The sequence below is a fragment of the Pagrus pagrus genome, assembly GCF_965226575.1.
Source record: "Pagrus pagrus genome assembly, chromosome: 4".
Lineage (NCBI taxonomy): Eukaryota > Metazoa > Chordata > Actinopteri > Spariformes > Sparidae > Pagrus > Pagrus pagrus.
The window spans coordinates 27,675,970-27,695,425 of NC_140188.1; positions in this window are offsets into that span (position 1 = coordinate 27,675,970).

Here is a 19,456-nt window from a genome sequence, read left to right on the forward strand (position 1 = left end):
GCCTCTCTTGTCCTGCCCTCTGCCACCGACGCCTTTCCCTCCAGGCCCTGACACCCCTCCACCACCCACGCCTCTGATGTCATCCCGCCAGACCGAGGTGGAGCAGCAATTTTCTCCCGCCGCAACTCGCTCAATCTTTGATGTTGTTACGCTGCCTCTGGCTTTGGCATATATACCGGTGTCTCTCAGTATGTGTGTGTGTGTGTGTGTGTGTGTGTGTGTGTGAGGAGAAGGGTAAAGACGGATCAAGGTGAATGTGTGTGTGTATGTGTGTGTGCAGGCTTTGGCTTGGCTCAATGTGTACGACAGTGTGTTTGGCCACAGAACAATGTCCACTTGACCCAGTCGGGCTCAAAATCCTGCAGACAGATTTCCAAACACACACAGGCTGTCCAACGCTGCATGTGTATGTGTGTGTTCCAGTGTGTCGTTTGGGGAGATGATGGGAAGACAGATGAGTGACAGCTCAGACAGAAGGAGAGAAGCATTGTGGTCAACGCTGAGAAGAAGCGAAGATGGAAGAGAGGGAGAGGTTGCGGTTACGGTTCGACAGTAACCTCATGGAATCGGCCCCTGACTCTCCCCTCTCCAAAACCACAGTTACAGCCGCAGGTCGGAGGAATTAAAGAGAGAGATTAGATTTCATGTTGTGAAGAGGTTTCGGAGGAGGAACAACAGCTACCAGACTCAGGGCGAAAGAAGCCAAGTGTTGACCAGAGGGAGCAGCTCGGGTTCAGGCTAATGCCACCACTAAAAATGACTCCGGCTTCCCACGGTGGGTTCTCCTAGCTCCATTCCACTATAATTCATAAGAAATGAGCCAGTTAGAGGATGTGTGAGAATGACACATTATAAGCTTCGGTCTCACAGATATTATCTTCCCAGTCACGTCGCAGACAGTTAGACAGTTCAACAATTCAGCAGCAGCAATACTGGGATTCCTTACATACAAGTGATAGTATTTGAAATCTCTGATATTATACTCTTGGGATCCTGATGCCACCTGCATGAATACTTTTTAAAGCAAGATTTTGACATGTTGGGAAATGTCCATATACATTTCATATCTGTACAGTAAATGTGCAGCTCCATCCAGGAACTGGTTAAATAAGATGAGCATTAAGAGCCAAAACGGCTCGTCTGGTTTTTAGTCCAATTGTAACAAAGTCCACCTGCCAGCATCTCTAAATCTGGCCTATCAACACGTTATATGTTGTTGCAAGTCACTGCCATGTCAACCAGTTAGCGCAGACATGCTCCGGCGCCGGTTAAAACCAAAACTTTGTCACTTTTACAGTTTTCCGTACGGTTTTTGTACGGATTAAACAAACAACATCTAACCCATAATTGGTGAACTCTGAATGTGTTCCTATGTGGGGATTGAGTCATCTATCACTTCTGGACAGAGTCAGGCTAATTTGTTTTCATGTTACTGGTCTAAAGCTGTAGCTTCATTTTTGCTGTACTGATATGAAGGAGGATGGTATTGATCTTCGTATCTAACTCATGGCAAGAAATTTAATTTGCCAAAATGTCATATAACTGCTTTACTACTTTTCATAAATTCTAAGAAAAAAGTGTATAACCGGCAAAAACCACACTGTTGACACACCTTTTGTACATATTAAACAAAGAGGTTATTACATATTAATTAGTTAGCTTTAGAGGTTGAGGCCAGGCTAAATGTCCCTTGTACAGTTTTTAAGCAAAGCTAACTGCTATTGGAAAGAAAGTGAATAACACTATTTCTGAAAATGTCAAAATATTTTTAAACTTTTTCATTAAACTACAATAAGAGGAAACCCAGTTAAACCCAATAACTGACTAGTAAGAACAAAAACAAGATTCTTAGCACATTCGGTGCCATTTTTGGTAGATGAGGTGACAGGAGGCTGTGTGTAACCCCCTGAAAAACAAATATCTGTACATTTTTACACTTAACTTTCTTAGTGTAATGTCCATTAATGAGCTATAGAGGTTGAGCCAGGCTAACTGGCTGCCCCCTTGTACTGTCTTTAAGCTAAGCCGACCTAAGTTAAGCTAAGCTAAGCGACTGATAAATGTGGTTGTAGATACAGACATAAGAATGACATTCATTTTCTCATCTAACTTTTGGCAAGACAGTGAATAAGCATATCCTGAGAAATGTGAAACTATTTCTTTACAGCTTACAACTACCAAAAGAAGGAAACTACAGCATTTTACCAAGTTCAAAGGCCAGTCGAACCCGATACCTGACAAGCATGGAAAAGTGATATTTTTAGCAAACAAGAAGCCTTCTTTGGGACATGACGTAAAGAGGAGACGTGTGTGAGGCAGAATGAGACCTGAAGACTGAGTGTGTGTAAAGTTTAGGGGTCAGCTAATTGGGGTCTGCAGAGTGTGTGTGTCCTGTCTGTCAGTGTCTAGACTGAGCCACCAGTTGTTTTCTCAGATGTGAGGCTTTATTAAGCCCTTTACTCAAGCAAACAACCCGGCTACCGTGCTTGTGTGTGTGTCTCCGTGCGTGTGTGTGTGTGTGTCGTACAGTCTGACTGCGGGTTGTGTTTGATGCTCCTCGTTTGGGCACTTACCTGTTTGTGATTTATTGGGATGGGAGTGAGTTCTCGTTAGCTAAAATAATCAGGATTTATGAGTCTCTCTGCGCTGTAAGTGGCGGGCCAGAGGCTTCGCCCCACACAGACGCACACAGCCGGGCTAATTGAGTTTGGTCATTACTGTCTCGTTCCTCTATCAAGGGCTCATTCCCGTCGGTCATCCATCACAAAACACATAAACACACACTCAATAAAAAAAGAGTTTGGTCATTTAACTTTTCTTCTGCCCGTGCATGGTCTTTGCTTCTTCTTACGCTGTGTCTGGCTGCTGTTGCCATACCAGAGTGACACACACATGTCCACCGTGACGTCTCTTTGCCTGTCTTCTGTGATATTCGTGTCTTTATTACCCACACTCGCCTGTCTCCGTCCTCTATCTTTAGTCGTTGCGCACACTCGCTGTGTGTGCGTCTCTAGCAGGCGTTGGGAGTGTGTGTATGTGTGTGAGGCATCCTGTAAAAACACTCTCTCGAATGCAAATGGCTCAGGACCCCCCCTCCTCTCTCATCATTTTAGAGGGAAAAACAGAAAGAAAGGGAAAATGAGACGGACAGACGAATGGAACAGACGCACATACCAAACATCCGAAGCGATAGAGATGCATACAAATGTACAGCGAGTCGACGGCAGGGGAGTGAGAGATGGAGTGAAGGAGGAGGCGGAGGAAAAGTGCTTGGTAAATGGGTCAGGCCTGTCTGCCATCCCAGGCACATGCACACAGTGTGCAGCCCCCAGAGAGAGACCCAGACTGTACAACATGCTGCTGAGAGGAGAGACGACAGGAGGAGAGGGAGAAGACGGAGGAGAGAGGAGAGAGGAGAGACGAGAGGAAAATGTGATGAAGTAGAAGGTTGCAGATGGATCGCAGGGTTGGAAAGAAAGAGGGACATATGTGCTGGCTCTGATCTGAACGGGTCGGATCACACAAAAACATATGGTCTTGCTTATCTCTAATGGTATCTAGCCATGCTGATGGATCGAGGTTTATCTGCTGTGATTCTAAGAAGGCAATCTCTAACATTTTGGCCACCAAGCAAATACAGTGTGTTCTATTACTGTTTTTTTACACAAGATGATACATTTGTGTTTTTCAGTTTATTTTTTGAATGATTTGAGCAGAACAAAAGAGACGCCATTAACCTCCACTCTGCCACCGGCCACCACGATACCTTGATACCACTGTAGGTAATGAGAATGCTGGTGATCAAGATCTATCTTAAGTTGTTTCAGAGAAAAATTGCTACATTATGTCGTAACCAAAGTCAACAGCTGCCTCATTGTACTTTATAATGTTATGACGTCAGCTAACTGATAGCCTTCTTGTGAGATATTCAATAGTGTCTCTACAATGGCACACTTACTGGTGCCATATTTCAGAGGCTTGAGACTTCAAGTCAAATCACATTTAAGTCACAGAAATGAGGCCTGAGTCGGAGCTGAATCCTGTGAGACTTTCTCTTACATTGACCCTTGACTTCTTTGCGAACTGACGTTACTTGACACTTGAAAGCATATATTTGAATATTTGGACTATTCAGTGAAAGGGCTTTGCCACAGCTTTGTAAGAAACACCATGAACGCATGTCTGTAAGGAAAATGTAGATGTCTGTACCCAGACGGATGTTGTTCAGCTGTCCATTTGCAACTTGTAGATCTCCTTAAGGTGTTTTATCCCTTCGTCAGCTGTGATATTGTAATGCACCTGATTTAGTAGAACGTGATGTTAACTGAGCCTGGTGTTTTTTTTAATTTTTTATTGATACAGTTAAAACTTGTACTTTTGTCATAACATGGCTATATGACTCCTGACGTCAAGACTCTCACGGAATAGTTTACCTTAAGTGTTGACCGAACTTTCTTTGCCCTGACCTCACAGCAGCATTTAACAGCGCAAATTAAAAGTACAACCTTTATCCCAAAACAAAGGCAACAAAAAAAGACATGTATGACAAAACCCCACAGATCAGAGGCAGATCGGTGTTGGCTAGGCGCTTGCAAATCGGCGCTCCATCGCCATGTGCCAACTGTTCAAAGACGTGAACCGAGAGCTCACCAATGCCTTGCGGATGCTTGAAAGTTATCTAGCATGCTAAATATCTGGTTGTGTCTGGTCATGTAGTGAGTGTACCGTGACTGTTGTGTATCAGTTCCACATTAAACAACTATAGCTGTCAGTTTTGACTTTGACATCATCATCGGGAGCTGGTAAAGGAACCAGGAAACAACAGCTATTAAATACCAGGTGTGATGTTCTGTACTGTGTCCAGCGTTCCTCACACATTCATTACTGCCTATAAACAGTAGATAGAGACTGTGAACACCTATCAATCATTGTTATTTTGCGTCATCAGTGACAGCTGTAGAGTCACACAACTGTAATCTTTGCATCCATAAAATGCGACGCATTTCACCGTGGGATTGTTAGCAGGAAGCAGTGTATCTGTTCACACCTGTTGCATCATGGCATTCCTGTAATATTCTCACAGTGTTCGCCTCTCAATAGTGATTTTGCTGCTGCAGCACCCTCAACCTCCAGGTGGCTGAGAGATGCTGTATTTGTATTGTTGCTAGATTTTTTTTCTTTCCTTTGACATCCCGTCTCTCCCAGTCCCTGTCTCCCACACTATCTCCTTTTAATTCAATTTTTATATGAGCTATACTTGAATATCCTACATTGTTACAATGAAGTGTCCCACAGAGAGCAACACTTTAGAGGAAGAAAACTTTCATTCGTGTAATTTTAATTAGAGAACTGAACATTGTGGAGAGACAGGTCTTACAGGAAGGAGGGTAGTTTGGTTTGACCTGTGACAGAGGTCCTGAGTTAGGCTCTGACCCACGATGCTGAATGTGCTCCAACCGGCTGCTGCGCAGGCCGCGCCACTCATTTTTTATGGTATGCTGCTGCCTGATGAAAGGACACGGCGAGTTTGTTTGCTGGACTGGAACTGCATCAAAGAAAAAGAGAGAAGAAAGGAGAAGGAGCCAGGCTGTCACTGAAGTGAGAACTGCTCCATGGCTGCTTGGCTTGAACGGATGAAAGGGTTAATCTCATTTGACAACACACAACAATGAGTAATGACTCCAAAGCCTCCCACTCCCTCCCGTGCCTTCGTGTTGTTTCACTTTTCAACTTTTTTCCTGAAGCATGGCCTTATTTGCCGTACAGCCTCTGCTACACTCTGCCTTGTTTGCCTCCATTGTGTGCGCCGCAGCCTGCTGCTTGCCGTCTGTGTGTGCCTAGGTAAACACGTTATGGGAATAGCAGCAAATCCATCACGGGCGTCACGCTGAAATGTTTCTCCCCTGGGGCCCTGCGGTGCTGCGGTATCAGGTGGAAGGGTTCCACTTCCTGTCTTTGTGGGCAGGTTCCTGGCCGAGGGGGACAATCTCCCTATTGGCCCCCGCTGGATTGAGCATACAACCCATGGGCGACACTACCTGTTCCACCACAGCCCCGGACGGCGCCGCTCTGGGCCTCTGTGGAAGGGTGTGTGTGTGTGTTAGTATGCATCAAGTGTCTGTGAGTAACAAGGAAGGATTTCTGCAGCCGAGAATAGAACTTCAAGAGTTTCACCAACATTATTTGCAGTCCCGCCGAAGCATGATTGCAGAAACTTACTGTAGACGTGGTGTCAAAGTTTGATTTGATGAGATTGTACTGCATGCCAGCATCCATCCTCTCACACACACATACGCACATACACTTGCACAGGATGAGTGTTCCTCAGTGAGCTGTGCTGACTTTAAATTGAATCTCTCTCGTCCACGCCGTGGGTGACCTTCCCATTCAGAGCTGAGGAGTGTTCCAGAAAGCCAATACAGCAGCCGTGGTTTCATTCTCACCCAGACAGACAGTGATGAGCAGGGAGAGAGATCCAGAGAGACAGAAGGAGTGAGACGCTAAACTCAGAGTCTTCACACATTCCTTGTTCCTCTTTTCGGCCTCGTGTGTGATTGAAAAGGTGGCGCAGAAGAGATAGGATCGAAATCTTAATGGGTCATTAGCCAAGCGCCGCATGGAAATGAGATGTTTCAAATTACATCTTGATGAGGAACACAATATTGTGTATTTGTGTGTATTTCAGATGCTCGGTTATCTTCCTCAAACATGGAGGAACGTCAGAAGGATTAAGGTGTCAGTGTTGGAGTTGGAGCGGCTGTGTCTAACAACTTCTGTAACTTCCTGAAGCCGACAATCCGACGACTACACCTACTTTATGGAGCAAATGGCCAGGTCCATGGAGATGAATAAGCTGGCAAGCAATCTTTTTCATTGACACTTTTGTCATGCAACACAACAAATGACTTTACAGAGAACTGTCTGAAGGCATGCGACCATGATCCTGTTTTGTATGATTGTGTATCACCCCTCTTTATGGTGAAACAACACAGACACGTGAGACTCCGTGGAAGATTCACACCAACGTGGCCCTCGAAAAAACACATCAGAAGAACTCCCACCTTGGCAGGGAAACAGCCTCACCACAGATGGCTTTCTCAACAACAGGAAGCAGAGACAAAAGTTCACTTTTGTTACTGTGGGTGGAGTGAGGAGGATGAATACATCGGCATCAACTCAAAGGCCCAGAAGACAGAATTAACGAGAATTAGAGAAGGGCATGTTGTAATGGACAAAAACGGCAGATTTTGATGTCTACACGACCATTTCACATCTTCAGTTCTGTTCATCTTTCAAGGAGAAATAAGTATCACGTTAAAAAAACAGCGTGATGTTAAAATAGAGCCACAAATTGAAAGAGAATTTAATAAATATGAATCCATTCAAGGCCACAAAGGAGAGAGAACACAGTGAGAGCTCTGGATAACAATAATCTCTCATCAAACCAGCAGGCTGAACGGGCCCAAACTGTTCCAGTCTTGACTAAACAAAGCAGAGACGGCGCCTTAATGAGAGCCAGTCACCATGAGACAACAGCGCCTTTACACCAAATCATTTCCAGGGTAAATGCCTGATAGATTCAGCTGTATCTGACTCTGACCTTGAACTTGGAGTAATGTAATCACCGTTAATTATTGTTGCTGCCTCTTGGACAAAAGACCCCAGATTACTAATTCTTTCTGCTGTTTTCTTTTCAGGCTCCTAAAATACACTTGAGATTACATCGCCAGTATTTCTAATTTCCCTTGTTGTGATTTTTCTCGTGATCAGATATTCATCCTATCATAAAAGATACATGTGAGAGGTAGCTATGGCACATACAGTGTGTTTAAGGCACACAGAGTCTCTTCTCATGTGTCAGGGTGGTTGTTTTACTTCCTGTCTTCGTGTTTTTCCCGCTGGTTTTCTTCATGACCTGTTGCTCATCAGTTAATTAGTGTCTTCACAACCTCATCTTTCCCCCTTCCACTTGCCAGGACATCATGTTGTGCTGCTGTGTGCTTCATGTCTTGGTTTGCTAGTCACTGTTTTGTGCTTCAGCTGATTTACTTGGGACCTGTAGCTTTGCCGGTTTTGGGCCTTGTTTTGTGTTTTTGGACACTGCCTGCCCGTTGGGTTTGTCTGCCAGTTTTAGACTGCCTTCCAGGTTTTCTCTCACTGCTCATGCTCAATACCCGCCTCACCTTCCAGTAAGCCTCTTCACCTTCTTTTTGGTGTAAATAAATCATTCAACTACATCAAACCTTACCTCAGACAATTGCTTTTGGATCTTTCCCTTGTATTCCTGTTCGCCTGCACATCAGTCTTGACAGTTTGGAGGTGCAGTACTCACAGGGCCAAAATCCTCACTGTAGCTGCTATCTTTATAGCAGGTACCTCATCTGATGTGGGTGCACCAGCTCCACCGCGTGTCAAGGGTGGCAATGGCATCTCCTCAAATCAATTTGGCATCTCAGGGCTTCCAGAGACTTGGGATTCTCATGGGTGTACGTTGATAAAGACTGAATTTACATTTTTGGGTGAACTGTTCCTTTAAACTCGTGTGAAGTTGAAAAAAAATTGACAATTATTGCCCATGTACAAGAATCCTACAGATTACATTTCATCACTGTATGATAAACTGCCGTGATACTGGGTTGCAATATCTTATAATTGGAAACGAAACATGTAAGATGCATCGCTACTGGTTTCATCTTTAGATGTACTGTAAGTGTCTGGGTACAATATGACCAAAGTAACCAAATGCCAAAAAGAGTGAAGGAAGTAAAAGGAAAAGTTGAAGTGAGAATTAAACAGACGGAATAATGGCACAGCTCTGCATGGCTTGTTTCACCCTCCTGAAATGAATTCTGAATGCTTTTTTTCCATTGTTGACGCCAATGAGAAGCGCCATGGGTATAAGATCAATAAGTCTCAATTCTGCCTTGGCTTTACAGCAGAAATCTATAGCGCTGTTTTGAATTATTATTACAAATCCATCGCTCTTGTTTTTGCCCTGTCCCTGCTAAAAGGGGTGGGGAGGATGTCGAAACAATGAGAGTAAATCGATGGCCCCGGCAAACAAAGCACGCCCCGCTGAGCCGCCAACATACACTAGGTCAGGCCAAAAAAAAAAAAAAAATGCAGTATCACGATTAATTCAATTCTTTGTTTGCTCCTCGGAGAGGTTTACACTCGAGCCTGAGTGGAGGATGAGATGGAGGGATGTTTCCATCTATCTTTCAAGAGGTAATGAAGTCATCATCCCCCGATAGATGTGTCATGACCCTGTCGTCTCCTGATGGTGAGTCATCCGCCTGTCGCTCCGGTCGCAAGCCGCACACATACATTAGTGTATTTTCCCAAAAGGACAGATGTAGATGCTCGTACGATGCTCAAACACACACACACACACACACACACACACACACACACACACACACACACACACACACACACACCCACGCACAAGCTCTCCCTCATTAGGATCCTTGCTTCTACACCCCCTCTTTCTCTGTCCTCCCACAGTTTACAGCCCCATCATAACAAATCATGAACATAGATGTACACACTGCGCTAATATCGCGGGTGAATTAAGAGTACAGGAAGGTGTTGTTGAATGTACATGTCCAAACACACACGGGACTTAACACTGCACACATGTAGACTTTATGTAAACTTAACTGACTTGAAGGAATTATGCTCAAGTGACCGAGTGTGTTTTTCGGTGTCACCGTGCCTGTGGCCACCATAGAACAAACTGTATATGTGCATAGGCTACTCAAGACATTTTTCATGGTAGTAGATGAAGCCACAGGATGAATGTAGCCACGATGACACAACGTTACCAAGACAAATTTGGAACTTCGGGGTCTCAGAGATAACAGGTTAATATCTAGCAACTTATATCTGCATTTGTAAGCAGAATCTGTAGGCAAAGGAGAGGATTTTGGTGTTAAAGTGTTCTGGTTTCTGTTGGTAGTCCGAGTAGTGTTGGCCAATCTTGTTTAGGGAGCTTTGGTGGCATGCAGGTAAACGATCCATGTTAGAGCAAAAAGGCCAAACACACTGGCTGAAGTGCAATCTCAGAGCCCTTCAGCTATTGTTTGACCACGATAACAGATTTCTAAGATCTTTCTGCATAGGAATGCTGTTGATAGAGATTAGCCAAGACAAGAATCAGCCCACCGAAGAGGAAGTCTTGGTCCAAGTGTCCGTTGTCCGTTATCATCATATCCACTGCCTACACTGGATACCACGAAAACAGATGGCAGTTGCCCCAGAGGCTTAATCATCATTAATAGACGATAGGCTCCGAGTTTGGGCTAACATTGGTTTGATGCTCTCACAGAAGAAGTCAGACAGCGATTAACACTAAGATTGGAAAGAAGTCACCAGTCAGCTGTCACTTTCCTGATAGTTCATGCCCGGTGGCAGACAAAATAGCATATTGAAAGCAAGGTATACATTATGCAACCAGCATTAACTTTACACTGATATGTTTAAGTAAAAAAAAAACATAATTCACCACAAGATCTGATTGGTCCCAACCTCTGAATGCACAGAGATGAAATTGATATCGACTCTGCCACTTAAATAGCAAATAAGCAGACCCCAAACTGTTGCTTGAAACAAACTGTGATACGGAGGTCGGTAACTGTAACATTATTACTGAATGTGGAATACACAGCTTGTTACTGAAAAAAGAAATGCCATTACTGTTTCTCAGTAAGGCGATACTGCCTGACTCTGAGCACATCCAGCCGTGTACAAAGACTCTCAGATTCTGGGAAAGCTTAAGAAGCAGAGGACAGCTGAAGTCTCTGTTTGACAGATGCCCTGGCTCTCAGAGGAACCGAATTAAATAGCTGACATAGTTTGGATGGAGGACTTTCATGCCCTTCTTACTCACTCACTCACTCACTCTCTCTCTCTCTCTCTCTCTCACACACACACACACGCAAACACACACACACACTGTGTCACAGAGCAAGCTGTCTGACAGAACATAAACACGTATTAGCCGTATCATCTCTCATCGACACTTAATGCCACAGCACTGGGTGTTAACACGCCACATGCCGCGCTAATGCACTGTGGCGAGCGCAGTTTTAAATAGCACCATTAATGTACGTAAGGTTACATTCATATCGACACACACATATGATTTACACACAAAATGTGTCAAAACTTACAGCAGAGAGGCCCCAAAATCAACTGAGAAAAGGTATGACCTGACCTCAGGGACATGGATGTATGGCATCTTGTATGCTTTACTAATATTATAATATACAGTATATCAGTGTAGCTGCGCTGCTTCCTGCAGATGGCTGCAGTGCGTGTCTATGGTTTCTAATCCTATTTCCGCATGTCCATGGTGCCTGTTTAATTGCGCAGTAACTCGGGTTGGAAGGAAGGGTTTCACAAGTTTTTTTGTACACAGAGGTTACACACACACACACACGCACACACACACACACCTTTAACACGCGATTTATCTCAGGCTCGGATTGCTAAGTACCTCTGTAACCACATGATATAGTATCATGAGTTTATGGACGTGTATCTATTCAGCTGGGATCAAAAGGCTTAATAGGTTGAGAGCAGCAGCGTTGAGAGTGTGTGTGTGTGTGTGTGAGAGAGAGCGAGAGAGAGAGAGAGGGAGAGAGAGAGCGTGTTCCAGCTGCAGTGCTAACTCAGCCTTGTCAAGTCATGATGGAATCTATAATTGATAGACCTACCATTTCAATTTTCTTTCGCAGTGAAAGCCAAGACAGACTTTTTTTTCTTCTTGTCCAGGCTTCTCATTCCTGAAAGTAACATTTTGGATTTTTGTGATGTGTGGTTATCAGCTGATACATTTTGGTCTCTGACCCTCTTTCCATTTCTCCTTTCTCTCCTACTTTCTCTCCCACCTCTTTGTCTTTGTTGACCTTGCTCAATTCCTCCTCCCCTGATCCAGTCCCTTCTCTAATCTCGCAGCTTTTTTTCTTCTATCGATTGTCCCTCTCTTTCAATTTCTTTCTCCCTCTTTCCCACTCCTGCTATAACTGTACATGCTGACAGTTTCACATTGCTGTATTTACACAGTTAACATCTCTTGTCTTTTCTCATTCCCTGGTCTTATTTGTATCTTTTCTTCCCTCTCTCTGCCCATTCATCCCTTCTTCCCGATCACGGGGTCTTATTGGTGTTAATTGGATGATTTCGTGATGGGATACAGCTGACCCGGTGCTTTGATCCCAATCTGCTTTCATGAACTTTTGCTGAATGGAGGCAGGAAAACACTGATTATTCCCCCCCCCATAGGATCCATAGATGTTTTGAAACGTTCTCGGTCTGGTAATTGATTTTCCTTCTCTGTTCTAATTTGTGTTTGCTCGTGCTTGTACTGCAAAAAAATGTCCATCCTAGCAAGACATAGTTAAGTATGGAGCTGAGGTCTGGCTCTTAAATAAAGTTTTATGATATCTGCCAGTGGTCTGAAATCATTCACTTGCACTTTCAGTGCCGGCTTTGTATGTGCCAAGAATTTTGTAGAATATCTTCGCATCAGGCCGAGTAAAGAAAGATGATCCAGCGGTGTCGGAAATATTACTTCAAAAAGTCATAAATGACGGTCAGTATCTCTAAAGGCCCCTGATTTTTTTGCGTGTGCATGACTGTGCCTATATGTCGGAAAAAAGGGATGTCAGGTATTTTTCCAAACCAATCAGAACTGAACAATTTAAGAATCAAAATCAGAATGTGATCAAACTTTTAACCTGAAACTTAACCTTAAAGTCAATTAAATGAAAGAACACTAAGTAGATTTTTTAAAGTTCTGTAGTCCTTCAGAGGCTCACATCTCATTGTTAGTGGCAGAGTCCGCCTTTCCCACAGAGGATTCAAATAACACCATACCTACACGTAAGGAATTCAGCTAAAACATTGCTTGGACTTAACGAAAACTCAAGAATCAACCATGACCTCAGCATTAGTCTCCAACACTCATTTGCAGTCACTTACAGTCTTCTTCATTATGTTCCTCTCTGCTCACTGTTTGTTTTGGTGTGCCATAAGCACATACATGACTGAATCTGCACTTGATGCATCGCACAGCGACAGCCGACTGATTGGTTAACCTTCCGCAGGCCTCCGCTGATCTCGAGAGAGTTGCTCACAGAAAGTTGGAGGCAGTAATTATAAGTTCGCCCCCCTCTCCATAGAAAGTTGCAGGTCTAGTTGGTCCAGTCATGTCTGATGGAGAGATAAAAGAGGAGGAGGAGGAGGAGAAAGGCTTGATCTCAGCATACAAGAGAAATAGATGACTAACCAAATAGGAGGGCCCAGCCAGCCGTGACCACAATCAATGGGCTTTCTCTAAGTGTCTTCGATTTAGACTCACACTCGTCTCTCCGCTGCAGCCTCTCTCCATCTCTCTCTCGCTCTCTGTATATATTTGTTTATGTACCTTCATGACTCTTTCCTCCCTTCAATCTCTCTCTTCAACTCTCTTTTTTTCTCCGTTACTTCTGTTTCTCTTAACGTTCTTCTTCCCATCCTTTCTCCCCCACCCTTCCCTCCTTCCTCCTTTCCTCCTTCCTCTTTATCCCTCTTTTACTCATTAGTTTTTCTTCCTCTTTCCCCCTTGACATTATTTTTCTCTCTCTCCTTCCTCTCTCTTTGTTGCATTTCATTACGTTCCCCTGCCCTTCACATTCTTCCTCTTCCTCTCTCTAACCTTATCGTTTATCATCTTCTTCTCAGTTTCCCTCCGTCTCCTGTACTTCCCCCTTTTTTTCCCTTCTTGCTTACTCCCTCACTCCCTTCATTCATCCCTCTCCTTCTTTGCCTTCCTTGCACAGCAACCCTCTCTTCTCCTCCCCTCTGTCTCGCCGCAGACCTCCCTCACCCCCAGCCTGAGCCGGTATTGATTGAGTCCTCACAGCTTCATTAGGATTCTCCCATTCACCTTGTTGGATGCAGCCCCGGGGCAGTGATCCAGCGGGGCTCCAGAGAGAAGCACGCTCGGGTTACATGTCAACTCTCCCCATATTTCACTTTTAGCGGACTTACTTTCGCTTATCTGCTCATTCCAGAGCTGCTGGAAGTGTGCTTCAAGGATGTTCCCGCTTCATCCCCCGTCCTGGGGTTTACTGTCATGAAGATGTGTCACAGGCAAACTGGAGGTGAAGACTTCATTTAGGAGTGTGTGTGTTGGATGTGCTTTGCATCAATTGTGCTTCAATAAAGTTCAAGTTCAGAGGTTTTTTTCTCTTTTCCACTCGTCTGTTCTTCTTCACAACTTGACTTTTTGACCCCATTGTGTTTGCAAAAATCTGCATTTGTTAGACAAGGTGACACATTTACGTTTAAAAGAGGATCATGCAAGGTAGTTAGTGGTGGAACGTAAGGAAGTACATTTACTCAAGTACTGCACTTAAGTACAACTTTTAGGTACTTGTACTTTAGGTTTTTTCTGCTACTTTATACTTCTACTCCACTACAATTCAGAGGCAAATATTTGACTCTTTACTCCACTACATTTATTTGACTACTTTAGTTACTTGTTACTCTGCAGATTAAGTTTGACAAGACAAAATATGTTCAACAAATAAATGATGATGTAACATTACAGATTAAAGGTGTAATATGTAAGAACTGGCCGCCTGTCAAATTCATACCCAGAACAAGCAGGGTTAACAGCTAACTGCTGCTAAGTATCAGTTAGCCGTGCATCTAGTGGGAGCTTGGCACACCAGGGGCGTGTTGGTGTTAACACTACCAGCACTCAAGCTTTGGACCACATGGGGTTGGGGCTAGCTTGTTAGCATGCTAACTTCAGTAGATGTCTCTGCAGCCCAGCGCAGAGACGTCATGATATCAATACTGTTAATTCTTCACATTCTGTTGATATTTTTGGGGGACTGTTGACAAGTCTTGACTGTTTTCAACAAAAATTCTTACATATTGCACCTTAAAAAATAAAACGTTATTGATCCCGGAGAGAAAATTCACAAGCTACCCTGCAGATAATGAAGTAGTTTGTCAACCTTTTTGTAGTTTTCCGGATGCAAAAATACAAATGCATTACAGGCATGTGGTATTGCCACAAAGTCTGAGTACTTTTCCACCTCTAGTTGTTAACAGAAACATGGAAGTGCAGCATTCCTGGGATGAGTGTTGAAGGCCTTACGTTCAAATGTCCAAGTGGACGTCAGTGGATGGCCATGGAAAGATGATCACGTCTAACTTCAGAGACTTGAACAGAGACAGGGATAGGACACCATACATGACCCCCTGCAATTACATGACAAAAAAATATATACTTAGGTCACATATCCATGACAGCTCAGCTTTGCTATTATATATTATAACAATATTTATTTAAATTAACTAGAAATTGAGATAATGAAGAAGGTCCAATTAAATTTGAAGGGTCAAATTTCATTATAAAGAACCCTCATGCCTATTAAAGCAGCAGATCATTTTTTACAATATATCTTCCATAGCTCATATAGCTCACGTTTCTAGGCGGGAAAAAAAAAAAAATCAATATGACGTCTCCATACTTACTGAGCACTTACCAGCAGAGAGGATAACAACACTCACCCCGTCTTAACACTTAATCCAAATATGACTCTATTACTGCTGTTTGGGTGAATTCCCTCATTTTCCTCCTCGTCTTGTTTCAGTCTTGAGCTTTTTCATCCCCTCACTTAATGTTTCAGGCAGACGATTAGTCACGACTTTGCCTAAATATGTCAGTTTGTGGCAGAGTGACACAAAGCAGAAGTGGGGGAGAGAGCGTCAGTCGAGTGGGAGGCAAACACAGAAAGTAGAGACCCCCTAGACCAGAATACACCCACTGATAACATGCCGATAACTCATACGTATGAACATACACACACCTCTGATGCTGTCACATGTATATATGTAAACACAGTTGCATCAATACACACACACACAGTTGTCAAATGATGACGAGATAACATTTTCCCACATAAAATGATCATTGCTGTGTTTTTCACTTCTCGCCACCGGCTCAAGACGTTACACAGAGCCTGTGTTTGAGATGTGTGTTTGATATGTGCAACTGTATGTTTTCACTGGGCAGCTGCCGTCTTCCTTTATGCGCTGTGTAAACCACAGGATGATATATTGTGGGGCTGATACATTTGAATGTAGAAATAGTTTTGGGACTCTGGAGAGAGAATGGTGTTGACAAGCTGTGCAGCCACACTGTAAATGTACAGTTCTTACATATTTGTATAAGTCAATCATACAGTATTTGTGTTCTGTAGTGTATGTGATCTTTATTTACTTATTTATTTATTTGTTTTTCTCCTAAAGTTAACAGACCAGTCAGAGGTGTTCCCTGCTGAGATCATGATGCTACTAAAGCTACTTCTATTTGTTAAAAAAAAGTTTTATGTAAACCTTTATTAGCATTTAGTGTATTGTCCTTATTCTTATGTTGTTTTCCTTATGAAATGTGAAGAGGGTCACTCAAAGTAGCAAACCCACAGAGATTTATATACCAACTCCGTTTTCCTCAGCCCTCTTTTTCGCTTTTTTGCCGATTTGATTATTTTAGCTTTCAGGTCCACAAACTCAGCTCTCATCAACCTCATTTCCGGCTGCAGCAGACATCTGTTTTCATGACTCTAAATGACTGCTAATGTTGCCGCATGTGTAAATGGGCAACTCTATTGATGGTGATATCAGACTTTTTTTTTCTTTTTTGTTCTGCCAAAACAAAAAGTGAAAACTAAGATCACTCAGCTCTAAACAAAAGTTATTTAAGTAGGATATAAGCGCACAGAGCAGTAACAAAACGCAGTGGGGACACTGAGGAAGATAAAGTGTAGGCAGGACAACATTATGCAGCATTATCAAGCAATACATACACAAAATAAATTAAAGACATCTAAAATGACACATAAATCACACACTGTATACGATTAACACAACGAAGCTGGGATCATAATAAAAAGCACATACTTTTTTGAAGGTAGAAAATAGAAAGTGCATAGAAAAAGTCTAACACTGATTAGACAGGTGCATCATTTGGTCATGTGTCCTGCATCTTTAGTTCATCCTCCTAAGTCATTGTCATCTATTGGTGAGCTGGATCACTGCAGAGAGGTTCAGAATGAATCCAGATCTACCACAGCTCCGTCCAGCTCACCTTAATAGTTTAACTGTTGGCAAACAATGACATTCTTTATAATGCATTTATTCAGCAACTGTAAAGGTTTATAAACATCACTTGCAACGTCATAAAGGGCATCAAAATAATGTTTATAGATGAACTACACGTTTTTTTATTAACCATTTACTAAGTGTTATGAACATCAGTTGCAACTTCACAGTAAACATTTGCTAATAACTGATTTATAAAGCACTTCATTGTTTATTTACAGTGGAATTACTATTAATGAAAGTTAAATTAACTATATATTTACCACTTATTAATGATAGTTATCATTAAGTGTTGCCAATTTTGCTTTTTGTCATTAGAAAGAAGAGTCGCAAAGTTAAGCGTCTGTGTTCATCAGTCTGTGTAGATTAAAAAAAAGGTGTAGTGTTTTATTTTGTTCATAATCCAGGTCTTTCAGTCCCAACGAGAACAAAATGCAGAAACACTGATCCTTTGTGCTGTTTTTTCTCCTGGAATTAAAATGGTCAAATGTCGAAGATACTATCAGCTTCTCAGTCTAAACACGTTGGTATCTGCCTTCAGAACCCATATCGCTCAAACCCTTGTATGTCTACATGTTCCCAGACGTGTGTTATGTATGCATATGAAGTGATGTTTAATGTTAAGTGCCCTTCTATGCTGCCCCCCCACTACTCCTCCACCCTCCCTCCCTCACGGCTGCAGGGAGTGTAGAGGAGCTGTGAGGGCTGGTTCAGTTCTCCAGCAGACACCCTGTTTATTTAGCCTGACATTCCTCCACTGCTCCCCGAACCGGAGAGCCCACTACTCTGCCTAGTCTCATCCTGTCTCACGTCGGCCCCATCACTTCCAATGACATCTGAAATATGTGTGTGTGCGAGTGTGTGTGCGCTGGGAGATGGTTGCTTACTTGGTGTGCGGAGGAGCGTACGCACATGTGTGGAAATACTGTCTGTCTCCATGTAAAGTCTGACAAGTCATCATTACTATCATCAGATGTTCGTTAAGTATACATTATGGTCTTTACAAGCATGTCGGCATTTGATGAGCGGCTGCAGGAAGCCATTACACTTGACGACAGATTGCATTTGTAAGTCGCTCCCCTCGCGATGAGCTCCACGCTGAAAGAAGAACCCCCGAGCGGCGGTTTGGCCGGTCTGTCCTGTCTCACCACTCCTGGAGTTTATTTACCCTTCACTTCTCATTAGGCCACTGACTTTCGCCTGTGCACGGTGGCCATTTTAGATCATTGAGTAGCCGCAAGGGCCTCCAGTGACTCATTGGAGTTCCTGTCGATACTGCTCACGTGCACGTCTTTATTTGCCTCTGTTTAGGATTTCCCTTAATTGATATTGAGTGCTGACTTGCATTTCGCTTTAGCATGTGTTGAACTGCTTGTCACTCAAAATTAGCCGTCTTTACGAGGCAGCCCGAGCGCTCATGTGTGCACTCAAACACATCCTTAATGGTGCGGTTAGCGACGCAATTTACGATTAATTTTCTTTACCTAGACGTTTGGCTGCGGCGGTACATTCTCTCTCCTTTTGGGTCGACTTTCCGTCTCTTTTATCCCTTCTGGAAAGCTCAATAACATATTTCAGTCCCACGTTGGGTTCGGAGCCAGAGTATTGGCTTTCTCATTAGAAAAAGCGCCAACCCTGTTCCTAAAAATCCCTCTGTTCGTGCTTATTTATTGCTGTTCTGTGTGAGAAAATGTGCGGCTCAGGCGGGCATGTGATTCAAATCTGTCATGTGCTGCAGGTATGCGGGTGTGTGTCAGTGCCGCGGTGTGCATGTGTTTCTTTTTCTCCATGACCAGTTGCTTCTGGCCTGTCTCACTCGTTACCCTGTCATAACAAGCACTCCGCCGCTGTATTTCACCTTACGTGCACACACAGCCAACACACACACACTCACTTACGCACACGCACCGAGGTCCAGCTTACACATTCTGACTTTTCCTCACCTCATTAAGCCGCAGAAGAGGAGAAGAGGCAGAAATAAGGAGCTAGAGAGCCACAGGATGGGCAAAGTGAGACGGCGCGGGGCTTTGAAAGCCTGTGTTTTATGTTTTACGCCTTTTCTAGGTCGTGCTGCAGCGACGCAACCCGCTAAGTTGTCTAGTGCTTTGAAAAAACACTAAGTCCAAAGTGCCAGGTTGGATCTGTCAGCCGGCTCGACAGGAGAGCCCGGGCGAGCGAGATAGAAGGAGAAGAGAGAAAGAGAGTGGATATGTGTCAGAGAGAGTGTGTGTGTGTTCACTAAAACTCCCAATCCCCACTTTTTACACACACACAGCCCTGCACGGATGAA